The 21,752-nt window shown below is 33.7% G+C and overlaps 1 protein-coding gene across 3 annotated transcripts in view; it reads right to left on the minus strand.

Annotated features, from left to right (window-relative positions):
* The window catches only part of stw (straw), a 309,777-nt gene that overhangs the window by 208,552 nt on the left and 79,473 nt on the right, over positions 1 to 21,752 (minus strand). The window lies entirely within an intron of this gene.

The raw sequence follows: 21,752 nt of genomic DNA on the forward strand, positions 1-21,752 counted from the left end.
TGAAGATAATGTTCTGGTGTCATAAGAAGATATCTCATTGTAGTTCTGACTGAGAGCGGTTTCTTGACAGGCTTGTAGTCTCCTCCACTGTGTTTCTTTGAGGCTCGGCAAACTTATTGAGAATCGTAGCATACAAGCGGCTGGCTAGTTGCCTTAAAAGTGGCATTGAGCGTTCCTATGTCTTTACCCCAAGTGCTGCTATCGAGGTACTTGATGATTTTGTGACGGCTCTAAATCGACTGTTGCTGGCTTAAAAAAAAAAAAAAAATAAAAAAAAAAAATAAAAATAGCTGACTCCCTGGATGAATCCCAGAATTGCCTTTGAAAATCGCGCGATTGCTACAATATGGAAAATTGGAGTCCCCTATATGTAGAGGATTTTAAAAATCTTAACAACTATGTCTGTATACTTAATATTTTGCTGAAAAATATCTTTGAAATATACTGTATTTACTTGCTCGTTACTTTGGCTTTTTATACCTTTCATGAAAATGAAATGGTATATTAATTTCGTCACGAAACCCAAAATTGTAAGTCCTTAGAGGAAATTAGATAGACCCACCATTAAGTATACCGAAATAATCAGGTTGAAGAGCTGAGTTGATTTAGCCATGTCCGTCTGTACGTCTGTCCGTCTGTCTGTTTGTATGCAAACTAGTCAATTTTGAGATATCTTGATAAAATTTGGTGAGCGGGCGTATTTGTGTGTCCGATTAGACATTTGTCGGAACCGACCGGATCGGGCCACTATAGCATATATCCTCCATACAACCGATTTTTCAGAAAAGAGGATTTTTGTAATATCTTACTCAATTTAACAGATTCAACTTTCAAACTTCACCATATACTTTCGTATATTGCACATATTGTCGCCTGAAAAAATTGATGAGATCGGTCGTATATATAGTATATATCCCCCACAACCGATTGTTCAGATAAGAAACTTTTCGTGATTACTGCCCTATTTTAAGAGCTAGATGCTTCAAATGCTTACGTATATAGCATATATTGTTGTCTGAAAATCATAGAGATCGGTTGTATATATAGTATATATCTCATTCAACTGATTGTTCAGATAAGAAAATTTTCGCAATTTCTACCCAATTTTAACAGCTAGAAGCTTCAAATTTCACTAAATGCTTACGTATATAGCATATATTGTTGTCTGAAAAAATTATAGAGATCGGTGGTATATATATTATATACACCATATAAACTCTATTTTTCCCCATTTTTTACGGCTACAAGCTTCAAAATTCATCAAATTTCATCAAATAGTTACGTTTACGTCATACATTGTTGAAATACGTGATTCGTGGTCATAGTTTTTACACGCAGACCACAAAAAACCTGAAACTTTGCATCCTCACACAAAGTACCTACCTATTTTTTATTTTATATTTATCTTAAAAATCGTTTAGGTATGTAGATCTGTTCATTATATATTTCTTATCTTATACATCCGATTATTCGGAGATTACGAACGGCATAAGATTATTGTTCAGCCCCATTCATGAAAGGTATGAAGTCTTCGGCACAGCCGAAGACAGTCCCGTCCTTACTTGGTTTTTTTTTGCAGACGTAATGAACATGCCCACTGTTTAATATGATTCCATGAAACGTACATATAAAGAAATAGCAAATGATGTACATACCTGAAAATAAAAGAGATAAGAAGAAAAATTATAAGATTTAATTAGTGAAATATATGTGTGTATGTGAGCATATCAGGTAAGTAAACATAACTACATACATTCAAGTGACATCGTATATTTATTTGTATACGCAGACTGCACTTGTACACAAGAGAATGAAAACTTTAATTGGATAAAGATCGTTCGTTATGTTATAAAGAACTTGATATAGATATAGACCTCCTTACATTAAAATTATCAGCATTGAAAAAGGTTGCGATGTCCGTCCGAAAAATTTAAAATTTGTGAAAATTTTGTAAAAGGGGTGCGGCACCGCCCACACTCAGAAGAAGAAAATTTAGAAGATTTTCAAGTCATAAGATATCTTGCTGAAATTTGGCATAGAGGTTGTCCTTGTCTCACCGCCTACATTTAGAAGAAGAGAATTTAAATGTTTTGCAAGCCGTAAATCAAAAGCCAATGAAAGTTTCATTTTGAAATTTGACATGAATATTATCTTTAATATGATATACAGATGCTTTGTAAAAGGAAAAGGAACCGATTACCGACCACGCCCACTTTTAAATAAAAACAAGTAAGGGTGTCTAAGTTCGGTTATAACCGAACATAAAATACTCAGCGTGAGCTTCAATTTTACAGTTTATTTCAGATAAACAACTATTCTTTATAACACGTTTCATTTAAAAAAAAAAATAATTCCTCCCAATTTCGTCTTACAATAAAACTGGGTAAGTGAAATATAATTGATACAAAACTATTTTTCGCTAAAAGGGAATGAAAAAGCGGATGAGCTATGTATATAAAAAGCCGCATCCCTCGAAGATTGCTTAGTAGACGTCCCAATTAGATTGGGCCAGATTAAAGGAAGGTGAGACGTGGCCATGATCGATTGAGCGGAAATGGTGTGGGTCCAAGCGCGGGAATGCAAAGTGTTGAAGATTGTGTGAAGGTCTTTCAAATTTAGACTTACAGAGTTACTCCTATCATTAAAAAGAGAGTATTGTAGACTCATGACGGGTATACTGACTTCACTTTAATAAGGCCTGGTAAGTCATAGCAGATGTAGGAAGTGCGTGTTGGAGGAGGAAACCATCGAGCACGTTTTGTGCTCATGCCCTGCGCTCTCCATGCTAGCGCTATTAGGAGTTACACAGTTGACAGCTTTAGAAGCGCAATTGGAATGGATCGAAATGAAAGTTTCTAGTATTTGCCAAGAGAAAAGTGGTATGAAAAAATAATGGATTTTCCAGTTCAAAAGAAAAATACAATCTCAAATTTGAGTTTTCATTTTACAGAAAATTATATCAATTAATTCCGCTATTTAACTCATTACTCACTAAAGAAAGTACGTAACACACAAAAGCATTATACTTCAAAATAAATGCATGTGCAGTAAAGTTAAAAACATACAGAAAATTTTACATAAACACTTGGATCCAAAAAGAAAAAGTTCATGAAATGTCTGCAAACTTATCATGTGTTTGTACACGTTTCACGACAAATGAAAAAGTAATAATTTATTACATTTCAGATAGCAGAACAAGCCAAAGACTTATAAACAGCAAAGTGGCTAAGCAATAAAGCTCAAAAATCAGCTGGGCTACAACGGCTAAATACCAAACGAATTGATCCAAAAACTACGTTGGCGCCGCTAAAGTCATGTTACAGCTGTGTACAGGAAAACAGGGAAAATCGTTTAATTGGAGCTGGTGGACAATGGAGCGGCGGCGACTGACTTTATAGACATAAATGACATAATTAAGCTTAAAAGTTTATTTACTTTGTTTAATATTTTTGCGAGTCGCATGATGTATGTATGTACACTAGACCGGGTCGAAAAAAAAGTTGCTAATGTCCGCCCCTAAATTTGAAGATTATGTTTATTAACTTTTCAATGCAAACCCTTCAATTTTTCCTCCAAAAATATCATGAGTTTCAGGTCTAAGTATAATAGGGGGACTCATGATAGCATATAAACTTATAAGGTGTAAAATTATATCCATTTACACACGCTGTTATATGAACGCACCTAGTAATACTCTTGATAAACTTGATTGTTTTTCAGCTGTATTATTTCCAAAAAAATTTTTTTGATTGTTATACAAATTAAAAAATACCAAGATTAAGTGTAAAATCAAAACTAAAACGCCTTTACTTGCTAATGTTGGAGATTTTTGATGAAAATGCCGTCTGTAATGTCTGCAAGGTTGCATTCCTTTGAGTTTACCGCGTTTACACAATGAAATGTGCGCGTAAATTTATACAAATTGTGTAAATGATTTTTCATACAAAATTTGACAGCTCCTGCGTAAACTAGATAAATTTATACGTTTACACACTTTATAAGGCATTTATACGGTTACATGAGTCCCCCTAATAAGAATCAGGTAAAATAACAGTTGCAATAAATACTGAAAGTGCTATAACTTCTTTGTTTGTTATTTTAGTAATATGATTTCAAAGCAACATTTTCTTGAATTTTCAAATACTTTCGTTTGGAAAGGAAAAAAACATACATTAGGGGGGGAGGGGGCGTAAAATTTTGTTAGCTGACCTAATCATGTGAAAACTTCATAGCTTAAAAGGACATTAAGCGGAAATGTGAAGTTTCTCAAGGCCAAAATAATGACATATCAATTTTAAAAATCGGACGTCAAATAACCAAGTTACAACGAAAAAACCTTTTTGGCTGTATTTCGAAGGATCAAAAAAAATCAAAAAAAATTTTTCCGAAACCCTCTAAACATCGTCTTCAAATTTTTTTTTGTGTGGGGAGCAACCCAGTCTAATGTACACTCAGAAAAAAATTTACTCAACAAGACGTAAAACAATTTTCTTCGAATTGAGAAAAATATTTATTAAATGAGTTAAAATTTCTTAAGTCCCAAACACAATCGAACGTTAAAAGTTTCTCTGGCACAATGAGTGCAAAAGAAAACGTCACATATTGATTATTGTCCTGATGAAAAATGATAAAAACAAATTTAAAAATTCTTAAACAAAGTTGTTATTTCAAGTCAAATATAACAGTTTGGGAATGGGTACACATTTTGATAATTTGAAGACTTCTTAAAAACCAACTGAAAAAGCAAGTGAAAGGGAAAGTTTTTTAATTTTTTTGTGTTACTATGGCATTGCCGTTGCGTTGTCTGAGAACTAAGAATGTAGCCATTAAGGCGTGTGTGTTCAAATTCAGCTGTTGAGGCAACGTAAGCGCCAAAAGAACGCAAAAGTCGATTTTGTTTTGACCCTTACATTTGTATAAAGCTTTTGAATAATTTAAGAAAACATTTTTTACAACTTTTTTAAATCATTTTTGTTTAGTCTCAGTTTAATTCTTAGCTATTTCGTGCTTAGTACCGAAGTACTCCTTTGCTAGTAAAATTCTGCTCCACTGCACTCCAACCACTTCTGAGTACAGTCATGCTTTTCTCTCTCCCCAATCTCAAAGTAAAAATATGAGATAAGTAGGAGAGTAAAAAAAAGTGTTTTTATACCCAACATGTATTGTACACAAGTGTATTAAAACTTTGATTGGATAACGGTAGTACGTTATGGCAGGAGGGATCGAGATAGATATAGATAGACTTATCAAAATGATCAGCAACGAAAAAAATTTTGATTTAGCTATGCCCCTCTGTTCGTTAAAACAATAACTTGTGTTATTGAGATATCTTGATACACTGGCTGATCTGGGCCCAGAATAGATCGCTATTGAAAATGGGCGAAATCTCACAAAAGCCACGCCCACTTTTGCGATATCGAAAAATGGAAAAAATGCAGCAGCCGATAAAATTTATTATGATAAGAAATAGAAGTTTGTAAATCTTTGGGAAATAGGCGTGGCACCGCCTACATTTAGAAGGAGAAAATTAGAAAGTCTTCTTAGCCATAAATCCTCGATATTTCAGTCAGTGCAAGGTACATATATTTGGGAAAAACTGTAAATGGTCCAAGTCCGCTCCTTTTAAATAATCTCTTCACAAAACTTTTAATACCAAAGTCGAAGAAAATGACCAAGTTTAACAAAACATTTTAAGCACATTGTTTTAATGACAGTAAATTTTTTATAGTATATTTCAGCTTTCATATCATTTAATAGGCATCATTCGGTCGCAAATATCCTGAGCCAGATAAATAATTTTGCAAGTAAACGCGACAACCATGATTTGAGCCAAATAAATCCACATAGAAGTCTTGTTCGACTTTTGAGCCAGATAATTTAAATAAACCCTCCTTTTTCAAAAATAAATGTCGCCGCTTGGCCTTTAGCCTTATGTGTTAATTAAGCACAACAGCGACATCTGCCTATCACAACTCATGTGTAAAAAGATATCAGGAACTCTGCTTCTCAAGCCTCCCAATGATCGAGAGCATGCTCGTGAAAATTGAGCGTGGCACGGAGTTAGAAAATTTTGGAGTGTACTTAACTATATACATACAAAAATGTTTATCTAGTATGCTTTCATACAAATATTACGCCTTTTCAAACAATTGCTCATGTAACAGATATACCTTTCATTCTCCTTATTTGTTTCTTTTTTGTTGTATGTAATAATTGCAACAAAGTTTACCCAACGTGACATGAACTGATTTTCAGCACATTTTCGTTTAATCATTTGACCAGCGTCGGGCAACGTGATTGTATGACTACTGAAATCTGGGTGTTACATAAATGCATAACAATGGGAAAAAAAATTTGCAAAAAACGAAAATGTGCCGCTGAAAAAGCAGCAAAAGTGATTTGCTGAAAAACAAACACCAATTATATAAAAAAAAAATACTCAGCACTTTTTTCAATTAACCACGCTTAATTCATGTCCATGCAACATGCCACAACAGCTTTGCTTATATAACATTTGCAACTTTTCTGTGAATTCAAAACAGTGCGCACGGTGACAAATTTGTATAGAAAACATGCAGTGTTCTATCTATAATTTAGTTTAGAATGTTTTTTTAATAGACCGAGTAAATTTTTTCTCGCACTTGTTAAATGAAACAAAGATATCCACTGAAATAGGATATTGTATTTAATGATGTTAAAGAAACTATTATTTCTTTTAAAAGGTGCTTGTTAATTATTTTAATTAATATGTCTAATATTAATATTTATTTGCAATCCATTTCTTAATATATAATTATTTCAGAGTTAAACGTAATGAATATTAACAAAATTATCGATATCATAGCTACGAGTTGGAGTGTTTGGCTGTAGTTGAATCTTTGGAGAGGATGAAATACTATATTCAGGGTAAATCAATATTTGTTGTGACTGATTGCAGTGCTATAAGAACAGTCATGACAAAGCGCGAATTAGTGCCACGCATTGCAAGGTGGTGGCTACGTATACAGGATTATGAAATTAAAATTGAACACAGAGCGGGAAACTTGATGTGTCACGTTGACGCATTGAGTAGGGCTCCTGCCGAATTATCACAGGAAAAAGAAACAGCTTCGTTAAGAATGGGTAAAGTCAACGTCGAAAGTGAAGATTGGTTGTTCAGTTTGCAACTTCAGGACGATAAAATTATAGCAATTATCGATTCGATGAAGCACCAAAATATTTCGAAACTGGATGGTTATATTCTCGAGTATGGTAGACTTTAGCGGTTGGATAATAACAAAAAGCTTTGGGTAGTTCCAAAATGCGTTCGATATAAAATTCTTCACGAATTTCATGACAAAGCTGGTCATATGGGTTTAGATACAACCATAGATAGGATTAAACAAAATATGTGGTTCCCTCGTATGCGAAATTGTATATTAGTTCTTGCGTGGATTGTGCATGCAACAAAAAGTCTGGGTGAAAAACTGAAGGTGAATACCATTATTCCGAAATTGAACCAGTACCGTTTAAGCCAATTCATTTGGATCATTTAGGTCCTTTTCCACGAAATAGTCTACGAAACGAACATGTTCTTGTTATCGTAGATTCTTTTACAAAGTTTACCATTGTTCGAGCTGTTAAAACTACAGCGACAAAACATGTTATCAACGTTTTAAATGAAGTTTTTAGCTATTTTGGCACATCATGCCGAATGATTACAGATAGGGGTACTGCTTTTACCTCAAATACTTTTAAAACATTTTCTTCTGATAATGATATTGTTCATATATTGAACTCTGTACGTACGCCAAGAGCTAATGGACACGCATAACGTTTAAATCGTACATTAATATCTATGTTACGTACAACTACATCAAATGATAAGCGATTGGATCTACATATGCGAGATTTACAATGGTCTCTCAATACAATGAAAAATTATACTACGGTTAAAACTCCTCAGGAGCTACTGTTTGGTGTTCAACTAAGTGATACGTTGCGCAACAAAATTATTCTTATGCTTCAGTCTGAAGAATCACCTGTCACTCTAAATTTTGAATCGAATACGAAAACAGCTACTGAAAGAATTGCAGTTCAACGTGAAAAGTCAAAACAAAGATTTGATCGTCTTCATAATAAACCAACTGTATATAAGAAGGGTGATTTTGTCTTAGCTGAAAGCGAGTTAAGTAGCACGGGCGAATCAGGAAAATTAGAACCACGATTTAAAGGACCTTTCATTATTGACAAAGTACTTGGCAATGACCGTTACGTAATCAAAGATCTCCGTGTAACTTGTAGAACCAAGAAAACACATTCTACAGTATTTTCATCAGAGAAGTTAAAACCGTTTAATTCTATGATTGCAGACGATGATAATGAAAGTATTGATGAAAATATAAGCAACGATGAAATCTGATTGAGGTCAATCTGAAATGCAGGAAAGGCCGAGTTGTTACGACATAGCAACTTCAGCAATTTTGAAAGATAATGAAATTTTTAGTAGGCCGTTTGAATTGAAAAATAATTGGTTGTTATTGAAAGTATAATTTTGTTAATATTCATTACGTTTAACTCTGAAATAATTTTATATAATGAAATGGATTGCAAATACATATTTATATTAAACATACTAATTAAAATAATTAACAATCATCTTTTAAAAGAAATAATAGTTTCTTTAACATTGGTAATCAAAAAATCCCATCAACAACTGGACTGCGTAGGCATGCTAGTATAACAAAGTCCTTAATGATGTACCATGCTCTACTTAATGATGAACTGGAGCATATCGGCTATGGCTCCAGTCCAGAGGATGTTCCCAAAGAAGATTTCACGAGAAGAACTTGAGAGAGAAAAAATAAAAATTAAAACCATTATGAACTCCTACAGGTAAAGAATCTTACTATTCCTGCATTGCCACGAATGGCCAGAGAATGGAAGAAAGGTTTGTTTGTTTGCTCGCTGTAAATAAACTGAATCGGCACGAACTGCCCATTTCTGTGTTTCAAACAAACTTTTATTTTAAATGTGTCTATAGAAAATTAGCCTACACACTAATATTCGTTTATGCAATCTTGCTAATAGAGAAAATATGAGCAGTCAGTCAAGCAAACGTTTGAAAATATGAAAATATTGCAATATACTAGTCATTTAAAAAAATGTTTGAAACACACTATTGAGCAAATGATTTAAGTATTCGTACAGCGATTTGACAGGCCAACAAGGCTGTTTGATATTGTGAACGTTGTTTTAAACATTCGCCAATTGTATGAATTCACAATAATTGAAACTATAGTTGAAATAGGAAGGAGAGGAAAAGTCGATAGTAAATCCCCGAGCAAAAGAAAAAGAAAATGAAAAAGGGGTGGTAAGAAAATTCCAAATTATTTATAGGGAGAAGAAGAAGGCAAGACAAAGATAAACAAAAATAGTGGAAGCCGAAGAATAAAAGGAAGAGAGCGGAAAATAATAGGGAACAGAAAAACAAAAAACTCTTGAGACAAGAGTAATGATTTTCAAAGATTTCAAATATTGTGCCTAGATAATTTTCTGGAAAAATATTATTTGATATAAAAATCTTTTGAGGGCCTAGGTACGCTCCAGCATAATAAAATGTGTCTTTTATCTTTTGCGAGTAATTTCGTATATGTTCTCTAAAATGCAATTTTCCTCTCTTTAGCATTTTTATTTCTCGGGCAGTCAAAATGTGTTTATGAAATGTGAAGACTGTTGTAAGGAGCAATATCTTTTTGGACTTTAAAGTTCTACCTATTCCAGATTTTGTGCAACTTGACTATATGCCCTTTTAAATCATTAAGTGCAAATTAATAAGAACTCAAACGTGCTGGACTTTATTGAAGTTCTCTCTAAGTTTCCATTGTACTGGGTAGGAGATCTTACGTTATTTTAAAAGGATATAAGCAAGCGATATACAGACGAAATGATGGATACAGCATTAAAACAAAATTATTGGGCAATTCACATTCATGCTTTCCAATATAAAATTTGATTATAGCATAGCATGCCGCATATGGCGGATAGGAGACCTTGTGAATTGTTTTATGTTAGTATTTGCTTACACAAAATAGTTCTATCTTCTACTTGTATTTAAATGAGTTAACTATTACCTCATATTTTGAAAAAAAAAAAAAATATCCCTTGTATTTACCGAATACAAATCTTAGTTTGTGCGCTAAACTACGGCTTTATGCAAATAAAGACAAACATAAGATACAGCAAAATCATAGTATCCAAAAAAACTAAAAGTCACAGTTAAACTTCATTAATTGCAGTACACTCAGGCTCACTTGCAGAACCGCAAGTTATCTATTTCCCTTGGAGTTAAACGGACACGTGGAGCTAAACTCATACAGTTTTGGAATATTTTTTAAATTAATTCTAAGTTAAGAAGATAACTTGCTGTTCTGCAAGTGGGACTTACAAAATAAATAAATAACAAGAAAAGTTTCTCGTTCGGTCAAAAAGTAATAACTGTGAGGAAACGGCTTATGTATGTACAGTGACAAGCAAAACTGTAACAAAGCTCTTAAACTTAAACGAAAGTACTTTATACAAAAATAACAAACAACAGTTTTATAATTTTGCTTTTGCCTTTTATTACTTCTCCATGTATGCCTTATAACAATACTAAATTATAACAAAAACAATTCACACTTTCTATGGAAAAAAAAACCAAAGCGTCGAAACTGGGATGTTACAGTTTTACACTCTCTATAAAAAACTTATAAATCAGTACTTTGTCCAGAGTCCTTTCGCTTTTTGCAAAGCCGCCAAATGGGCAGGCATGCTCTTTGTGTATTTCGTAACAAAATCTTGCGGTATCGCTTGCCAAACTTCCTGCGTCCGCTCCCACAACTCGTTCATTCCTTTTGGTGTGTTTGAATATTTTGCAAGCTGTGCCTTGACATGACTCCATAAATTTTCGATTGGATTAATATCTGGCGATTGAGGAGGCCACTTTGAAACAGAAAACTTTTGTTGTTCCAACCAATTTTTTACAACACGAGCCGTGTGCTTGGGGTCATTGTCTTGCTGCAAAATCACTCTTTCAGCAGCAAGTCCAATATCCTTAATGGCCTTAGGCCAATTTATGTTTCAAAATGTTAAGATATTGTTCCTTCCGCATAATGCCATCAATACGCACCAAGGGATCCACGTTATTTTTGGTTATGCAGCCCCAAACCATTATGGAACCGCCACCGTGTTTTATGGTTTGACATACATGTTGCGCTGTTATAACATTGGGGTCCCTTATGTAGTACCATGAACGTCCGTCCGACTGCTAGCGATAAATTTTAGTCTCGTCCGACCAAATAACCTTTAAATTCAAAGAAACAAATATATAAGCTATCTATTTGATAGTAATAAAAAAGCTCCAATTTTCAACTTACCATATCCCAGTCTTCTTCAGTCCACTGTAAATGAGTTGCCAGAAAATCTCGCCTCAGCTGGACATGTTTTCTTGTCAGCATGGGTTTCTTCTTTTTCTCAGCTGCTTTAAGACCAAGTTTCTTTAAGAAGCGACGCGCTGTCCACTCGCTTGCTTCTATATTTAGCTGCTGCTGGAGTCGCAGCATTATCAGAGTTTACCAGCTGGTCAAGATGGCGGCACTGGCGATCACTAATTTTTTTTGGACGACCACCTTTCAGTTTAAACGTGGTGTCGCAACACTTGTTTTTATTCTTTGCACTGTCATGTGACTTACGTCGCACTTTTTCGCTACTCCACGTACAGCTTGATTTTCATTCAATAACCGAATTATTTTCTCTTTTTTTGCGATTTCCATGTTGACGCTTGTTGCCATTGGAATTATATGAAGACATAAGAACAAAAAATGTCCGATCTCGGTGAAAAGCTATGAAAAATAACGGATGTATGCAAAAAAAAAAAAAAAAACGAGTCAGTGGATAGCTGTAACATATGAGCAAGGTAGTATTTTAGTGGTGCAAACTTATCTGTTGGTGTTGGATTTTAATGGCTATACCTTCAAATTATAGATACAAAGTCTAAATGTAAAGCGCTGAAAGAGAAACTTGATTCTTCATTGGAGCAAGTGAGTGAAAGCGAATTAAGGCAAAACTATAGACAATGTGTTACAGTTTTGCTCGTCACTGTACATACTTTGCATCTACACCCTGCAGCCCTGCAGCGAAAATGAGACACAGTTAAGCAAAGCACCAGTTTCGCTCAAATCTGATCTATGTATATGACATAATCTGGCCCTAAATTAATTACTCAAAAGCAGCGAATACTTCATAACCACCTACGACTGAACCAATAAGGAACGTGCTCAAAAGGTCTGCAAAGACCGACAATGGCCATTGTGAGGGGGCAGAATAAGAACTAGTACCGTCTCTTAGTTAGGTAGTTCTTCTCCAGTTAGGAGCTAGTGCGATTCGTTGCTGGACAAATACAGATGTTTATAAATTAATTCGCTTTAATCTGATCGTATTTCCCTGCATTTGAATTTTTGCAAATAAATTGATTTTTACTACTTTTGCATATCTACCAAATTAGTAACAAATTAACTTACATACATTCATTGGTACAAATGTAAGATATTAGAAATTATATCCCTGTAAAATTTAGCAACATGTGTTAAAATTGGACGATTGGCAAATTAGTGTAATCAAGGCATACCAAATTGGATTTATTTACTGAGCAACAAACAATGGCGAACGACTGCAAATTATTACACAAAATGAAGGAAAACGGGAAAAATTTGTATTAAAGCGTCAAATTTGCAATGAACCAAATATGGGCAATAAACATACTAACACATATCAAAAGTCAGACACGCGAACTATGTAACCAACTATAATTTATGTCCTACCTCTCTATACGTTTTATTGCTATGCAAATATCTAGTTCAGTAAGGCATTGGACATTTTTTTTATAAGCTTTTATTTAGTTTCACTTTTGTTATCTGTAATGGAATCTTGCAAGTTAAATTTGATACACTTCCCGGTGTCCGATTGAGCTGAAATTTTGCACACATGTATAACTCCGATGACAATGCAATATTACTTTGTTAGAATTCGATAAATTAATTGATAACACAGTTATCGGTAAAGATTTGTATTTACTTTGGCATAACAGCCTAAGTCCCATACAAACCCGCCGGTACCTATCCGTGGATTGTGATATTTGGACGTGGTGAATCACGCGTTTCACGCGTGGTGAATCTCAACGCTTGCGAAAAGCGGAGACACAACCCTCTGTTGTATTTCTGTGTATAACCAACATAGCTGAATTTTTAAGGCTGTTTAACTATGTAATCTTTTCTGTAATTTATTTTGCTTTTGGAAAAATTACCTATTTGAAAAAAGCTGGCTGAAAAATATTGGCATAACAGCTTAAGTTAAATCAAGAATGGAAAAACTTTGAAAATTTGAGCAGATGTGGCAACTTCGCGTGTCCGTTGAACGAAATATTGACAATCTATTGATCATCGCTAGGAAATTAGCAACATTCCATCAACTTAGCAGCACTTTAGCAATACTACTGTTATTGTTTGGCCGCTCAAACAACCCATATTATTTGTGCATTAAATTTAAAATATACAACTCAAAAATGACTCCGGTTGTTATGTCCACAGCATTTATTTGGTGCAAATACAACATAATAATTTACACGGCCAAAGCCATAATAATTTGCACGGGTCATCAATTCTTTCTCTGATTCAAAAGCTGAACTACCAGCGCTACCGCCATCAGCTCAGTATCATAATTGCCAGTAGCGCCAGTAACACCAAACTCATGCCTGACACACAAAAGTCGTTTCACTCAATAGCGCAAGTGAAATGTACTACGCACTCACTACTAAGTAACGTCAAAAATTCGATTGGAGTCATTTCGTCAATGAGCTACCATTGAGCTGGCACCGCATTGGCGCTGGCGCCATGCAATTTACATCACTAAAATTGCACGAATGTCCAGGCTCATGACTTTGTTAATCCAGATGGTGAAAACGAAGACTCAAAGGAATGCAACCTTGCAAACAACAGCCGTCATTTTCAAAGTGTAAAAATTCTGTGATACAACGAACGCTAACGCCGTTAGGCTGTTATCGGTAAGTGTTGCATACTTTTCTGCGCACTTGATTTTGTTTTACAGATTTTTGGCGATGGAATTTTAGCTAAGCGAAAGTAGGAATTTTATTTTAAAACAGATTTAACCCACAGATGAGAGATCTGCAATAAGTAGTTGTAAACTGAACGCGGCATAGGCAAAGTTAAGTTATTTAACACTGTTTGACACAATTTTATATGTGCTCTCTGTCAAAAATGCTTCAACTAACTTAGTCACATTTTATTTCGATTACGAATATGCCCCAATATATTCGGATTATGATATCATAAAATTAAAGAAAAAAATAAAATTAAAGAAAAAAAACTTTTTTAAAAATAAGCTTTTATTATTGGTTAATAAAATTAACTAAAAAGTAAGTTGATGCATTAAAAGAAATGGATAGAATGAGAAACGTTACAAATAACTAAGTAAAGATTACGTAACTAATTTAAACAATATTTTACCCTACTAAAAATTTAAAAAAATTCCTATTTAAATTAAATTTAAGAAAAAGGCTTTTCTAAGAATAAGCTTCCATTACTTGTTAATAAAACGAACTAAAAAGTAAAAAATAAAATTAAAGAAAAAAACTTTTTTAAAAATAAGCTTTTATTATTGGTTAATAAAATTAACTAAAAAGTAAACAATAAATTCACTCTAAAGAAATATAACACTTTATAAGTTCATTGTAAGCTTTAACAATAATTAGGCTTTTTCGTCTGCGACAAAAGAATTCTATATTGTACATAATTATATATTTTTAACATTAAAACTTTACACCTAAATTATTAAACCTTACAGTTTATATCACAGTCCTAATTGTTCTAATAAAAGCGTGTTACATTGCGATAGCAAGAAAAGGAGATCCTAAATGTTCTTAATTATACCATCAAAATTCAACACGTTTTTTATTAGAACAATTAGAACTGTGATATAAACTGTAAGGTTTAATAATTTAGGTGTAAAGTTTTAATGTTAAAAATATATAATTATGTACAATATAGAATTCTTTTGTCGCAGACGAAAAAGCCTAATTATCGTTAAAGCTTACAATGAACTTATAAAGTGTTATATTTCTTTAGAGTCAATTTATTGTTTACTTTTTAGTTAATTTTATTAACCAATAATAAAAGCTTATTTTTAAAAAAGTTTTTTTCTTTAATTTTATTTAAAAAATTTTTTTTATTTGGTGAATTGCTTTTGCTAGCTGACATGTAAGACAATTTGAAAAATATTGGACTTTTTTTTAAATATCATTTGGGCTACACTGGGATAATTTGTGCGGTCAGTCTATAAAGAGTGCTATCTTTCATATCTTGTCATGTGGTACAGTTGGACGTTCGGTTTAGGATAAAATTGGAAATTATTTGAGTTGAATAGTTAATATACTAATATTGTTTGTTTATTAAATAGAAAACCATACTCTACACATATCATGAAATAAAGCAGCTAAATATGTATAATATGTATTTATTCATTTTAATAAAAATTTAAGCAAAGTCGCGCCAATTTGGCAAAATGCGGTGAAAAATCATAAAATTTAATGATTATGCATTCACCCTTCACAGTCAATCTGAAACTTTTTATACCACATACTAGAAGATCCGGCAGACGTTGTTCTGCCCTAAATTTGGCCTATCTGCATACATTTTAATAAGCTTTTTCCGTCTGACTCTGCCCTCCCCCCCTCTTCACCTTTTCATAATCCTTTTATTCACTCCTCCCTCCGTCTTTTTCGCTTCATCTATCTCCATCTTCGTCTCATTCTATCTCTTTCTCAATCTCCTTCTCTCTTTTCTCTTCTCTCAATTTCTTCTCATTCTTATGCATCCCTTATTGCCTGTTCCAGACAGTGGTATGTATTTTATTCTCCGAGTCTTAGTCCCAGTCCCACTACGAGTCTCAAACAAACGATACTCCTTATCAATCCATTGACACAGTCGTGGAAGAATCGCAAGCTGTGCATTGTCCGGTTGAGTTTCTTAACTCCTTGGAACCACCAGGAATTCCTCCTCATCGATTGATCCTTAAAAGAGGGTCCATAATGTTATGCTTCGTAATTTGGATCCTCCGCGCTCATGTAATGCGAGAAGGCTTATCATCACAAAATTTCCAATGTCATTGAAGCAATGATTTGATCGGGAAATTTCGAAAACCACAAAGTTTTCATACCAAGGATTCAATAAATACCAACAAATATGCCTTTAAATTTCAAACGCCTCGAATTTCCTATTAGGTTGGCTTTCGCAGTGTCTACCAATAAAGCTCAAGGACGGTCATTAGCTGTAGTAGGAGTCAATCTTACCAACTCATGTTTCACCCATGGCCAAAAATCTTTTTGTTTATATTCAAATAATTTACAAAAAATATTGTATATCCTATGGTTTCTGAAGTACCTAAATTCGCAAATACACATCCTTAAAATAACTTTAAAATTTGTGTTCTTTATTTTGCATATTTTTATAGAAATGTGGGGTGGAATCCACGGGAATAATCTTGTTTTATAATAATACAGAAAATGTCCATTCATTTTAAATATGTTTTTTTGTTTGTTTTTAGAAAATTTTTATTGTTTTAAAGAAGAAATTCCTAGGGCGGAAAATCATTCTCATTTTGAGAAAATAGTAATTTTTAATTGTAAGTAGACTTGATATATATGTATGTTCAAGATTTTCAGTTTTTCGTTGGAGCCTCTGGCAACACTATAGATACAATCAGTCTATGTGACGCCCTCACGGACCGACAAGTTCAACCTAACCGAACCTTCTATAATTTCGAAAATTCGAGAAAATTTTAAGAAAATTCAAACTTTCAAACTTTGTATGGAGGAAAGTCTTCTGAAAAAAAATTGTCTAGGAAAGAAGTACTGTAAATAGTATTTTTTTAAAGCTTGTGAAAACGCTTGGATTTTAAAAAAATTGCTAGAATTCTTGATGGACTTAAACCAATTGGGGATTAAAAACTACTGGTTCCATGAGGGTCAAGTGAAATCAGCCTATTGTGGAACGGTCTCAAAAGACAAACCCATAGATTGGCAAAGTGAGAAGACATGGCAAATTTAAAAGATAATTTATGCCTTCATTTTCAGTTATAGCTTGAATAACATAAGATTTAAGTAGTAATTTTGAAAAAGTTATATAGACATTTTTTTATTGCAATACAGTTTTTGAAAACACGACACACTATTGAGGCCAACCTGAAGCTCGACAAGGGGTATAAGTCTGTGGAAAAAAACATAAATAACTTTCCTATTAATGACTTTGAAATGCAGTCAATACCAAATATAGAGTCTGCTATCAACCAGTACCATTTGTACATATTTGTAAATTACAACCCAATAGAAAATGTGTACTTTAAATAGAGGTCACATCTTTTTATGAATGGATCAAACGGTCTGAAATTGTTAAGGAGCTCAGCTCTCGGTTTCCAACCTTCGCTAACTCCAAAACTCTATCGCCGGAAATATCTAAAAACATACTTGTATTATTTTCATTTCATTTCATTTCATGTCGTTATTAAGTGAATGTTAGCAAATCTTACGGGCGAGATTACAGCTTAACTAGTACTAGTTTAACAATTTTAAAAAAGATCTACTGAGATAAGTAATAAGACCTAGTGCGTGACTTAAGCAAATGCCTCGGCATGACAAAGCCAAGTCAAGTTTTCTGGATAAGAGGTTAAATTCTATAAGTCCTTTTAGAAGAGGAGCATTTCTGAAATAACACTTCATTACGGAATGTACTTTGAATGCGGAGAGCTCTGTTAGGGACATTGAAAGTTAACTGCCCAAAAAGTTCTGAACAGTCAGTTACATGATATTATGTCAAATATAAACATTAAGTTTTGAACAAAACGCTTGAATTCAAGTGGCAAGACATTGAGAAGCCTGCATTCAGCATTGTAGAGTTGCAAAGGATTATCAGAGTGTAAGGGTTGAGGAGAAAATCATATACATAACTTTGAATATATCAGATTCCAGATGACTGAAGCATAGTCTAGCTCTTAACGCACTAATGCATAGTACACGATTTTCCTGGTACATGGCTCCTTGAAATCCTTCGCTTATCGGCGGAAAAAAGCTAAGTTGGTATTGGTTGAGAAAGTTAACATGGTAACCAAAAGTAAAAGATGAGTGAAAAATTACACCAAGATCACGAAACTCATTAACTGAGGCAAGAGTTACATTAGAAATCGAGTACACGAAGGGCACCACATTCATTGACTTGGTAAACAGTATTTGGCAGGCCCAATTATAAAATCTAATATATAACAATATTCCTTATTAATATTCCTCAAGTTTAAACCCGTTCATTAAAATTTGAATGCAATGAAGGTCAACGCCGTGGGTTATGGTTATACAAAAAATTCCTTTTATTATTTCCTTTTTTATTATTATTTCTTATTTTATTATTATACTCAGCGTGCTTTGCACACAGAGTGTATTAACTTTGATTGAATAACGGTTGGTTGTACAGGTATAAAGGAATCGAGATAGATATAGACTTCCATATACCATCAGGATCGAAAAAAAAATTTGATTTAGCCATGTCCTTCCGTCTGTCTGTCCGTTAACACGATAACTTGAGTAAATATTGAGATATCCTCACCAAATTTGGTACATGAGCTTATCTGGACCCAGAATAGATTGGTATTGAAAAACAAATCGGATATTAACCACGCCCACTTTTTATATATAACATTTTGGAAAACAAAAAAAAAACTTGATTATTTGGTAAATAATACACCTAGAATGTTAAAATTTGACATGTGGACTGATATTAAGACTCTAGATAAAAATTTGAAAATTTTTTTAAAATGAGCGTGGCACCACCCACTTGTGATAAAATCAATTTTACAAATATTATTAATGATAAATCAAAAATCGTTAAACCTATTGTAACAAAATTCAGCAGAGAGGTTGCCTTTACTATAAGGAATGCTTTGAAGAAAAATTAACGAAATCGGTTGAGGACCACGCCCACTTTTATATAAAAGATTTTTAAAAAATAAGATATATCTTTGCAAAAAAGAGCTTTATATCAATGGTATTTTATTTCCCAAGTGGATTTATAACAATAAATAGGAAACACTTCAAATTTTCTTTATAGCAGGAAATATTTCTTTCTAAAAAAAATGGACGAGATAGGTTAAAGACCACGCCCACTTTTATATAAAAGATTTTTAAAAGGGTCGTAGACGAAAATAGTAAGCTATATCTAAGCAAGAAAGAGCTTTGTATCAATAGAATTTTACTTTCTAAATTGAATAATAACATTAAATTGGAAAACACTAAAATTTTTGAAAATGGGTGTGATATAAAACAAGTTTAAAAGGGTCGTATACTAGAATAATAAGCTATAAATTAGCAAAAAATGGTTCTGAATCAATGATGTTTCACTTATCAAGTTTTACTCTAAGAGGAAATGGGGACACATTTTTCTTTTAAACGGGCGGTGCCACGTGTTATGTAGAAGAGTAATTTTACTGAAATGAATTGTACAATTGAAGCTCACGCTGAGTATATAATTTTCGGTTACACCCAAACTTAGACACCTTTACTTGTTATACTCAGTTGAGCAGAGCTCACAGAGTATATTAAGTTTGATTGGATAACGGTTGGTAGTACATATATAAAGGAATCGAGATAGATATAGACTTCCATATATCAATATAATCAGGATCGAAAAAAAATTTGATTGAGCCATGTCCGTCCGTCCGTTCGTCCGTCCGTCCGTCCGCCCGTTAACACGATAACTTGAGTAAATTTTGAGGTATCTTGATGAAATTTGGTATGTAGGTTCCTGAGCACTCATCTCAGATCGCTATTTAAAATGAACGATATTGGACTATAACCACGCCCACTTTTTCGATATCGAAAATTTCGAAAAACCGAAAAAGTGCGATAATTCATTACAAAGTGGTAGATGAGTTGAACTTATGATGCAGAATAGAAAATTAGTAAAATTTTGGACAATGGGCGTGGCACCGCCCACTTTTAAAAGAAGGTAATTTAAAATTTTTGCAAGCTGTATTTTGGCAGTCGTTGAAGATATCATGATGAAATTTGGCAGGAACGTTACTCCTATTACTATATGTACGCTTAATAAAAATTAGCAAAATCGGAGAAGGACCACGCCCAAAAAAATTTTTTTTAAAGTAAAATTTTAACAAAAAAATTAATATCTTTACAGTATATAAGTAAATTATGTCAACATTCAACTCCAGTAATGATGTGGTGCAACAGAATACAAAAATAAAAGAAAATTTAATAATGGGCGTGGCTCCGCCCTTTTTCATTTAATTTGTCTAGGATACTTTTAACGCCATAAGTCGAACAAAAATTAACCAATCCTTTTGAAATTTGGTATGGGCATAGATTTTATGACGCCAACTGATTTCTGTGAAAATGGGTGGAATCGGTTGATGCCACGCCCAGTTTTTATACACAGTCGTCCGTCTGTCCTTCCGCATGGCCGTTAACACGATAACTTGAGCAAAAATCGACATATCTTTAATGAACTTAGTTCGCGTGCTTACTTGAACTCACTTTATCTTGGTATGAAAAATGAACGAAATACGACTATGACCACGCCCACTTTTTCGATATCGAAAATTACGAAAAATGAAAAAATGCCATAATTCTATACCAAATACGAAAAAAGGGATGAAACATGGTAAGGTAATTGGATTGTTTTATTGACGCGAAATATAACTTTAGAAAAAACTTTATAAAATGGTTGTGACACCTACCATATTAAGTAGAAGAAAATGAAAAATTTCTGCAGGGCGAAATAAAAACCCTTAAAATCTTGGCAGGTATTACATATATAAATAAATTAGCGGTATCCAACAGATAATATTCTGGGTTACCCTGGTCCACCTTGATGGCGATATCTCGAAAAGGTGTCCACCTATAGAACTAAGCCCCACGCCCTTTTAAAATACTCATTAACACCTTTCATTTGATACTCATATCGTGCAAACAGAGTCTAGAGTCACCCCTGGTCCACCTTTATGGCGATATCTCGAAAAGGCGAACACCTATAGAACGAAGGCCCACTCCCTTTTAAAAATACTCATTAACACCTTTCATTTGATACTCATATCGTACAAACAGAGTCTAGAGTCACCCCTGGTACACCTTTATTGCGATACCTCGAAAATGCGTCCACCTATAGAACTAAGGCCCACTCCCTTTTAAAAACTCATTAACTCTTTTCGTTTGATACCCATATTGTATAAACAAATTCTAGGGTCACCCCTGCTTCACCTTTATGGCGATATCTCGAAACGGCTTCCACCTATGGAACTAAGGATTACTCAATTTTAAAATACTCATTAACACCTTTCTTTTGATACCCATATTGTACAAACAAATTCTAGGTTCACCCTGGTCCACCTTTATGGCGATATCTCGAAAATGCGACCACCTATACAACAACCACCACTCCCTTTTAAAACCCTCATTAATACCTTTAATTTGATACCCATATCGTACAAACACATTCTAGAGTCACCCCTGGTCCACTTTTATGGCGATATTTCGAAACGGCATCCACCTATAGAACTAAGGCCCACTCCCTTTTAAAATACTCATTAACACCATTCGTTTGATGCCCATATTTTACAAATAAATTCTAGGGTCACCCCTGTTCCACCTTTATGGCGATATCTCG

Source organism: Eurosta solidaginis, chromosome 3 (genome assembly GCF_040869045.1).
Source record: "Eurosta solidaginis isolate ZX-2024a chromosome 3, ASM4086904v1, whole genome shotgun sequence".
Taxonomy (NCBI): Eukaryota; Metazoa; Arthropoda; class Insecta; order Diptera; family Tephritidae; genus Eurosta; species Eurosta solidaginis.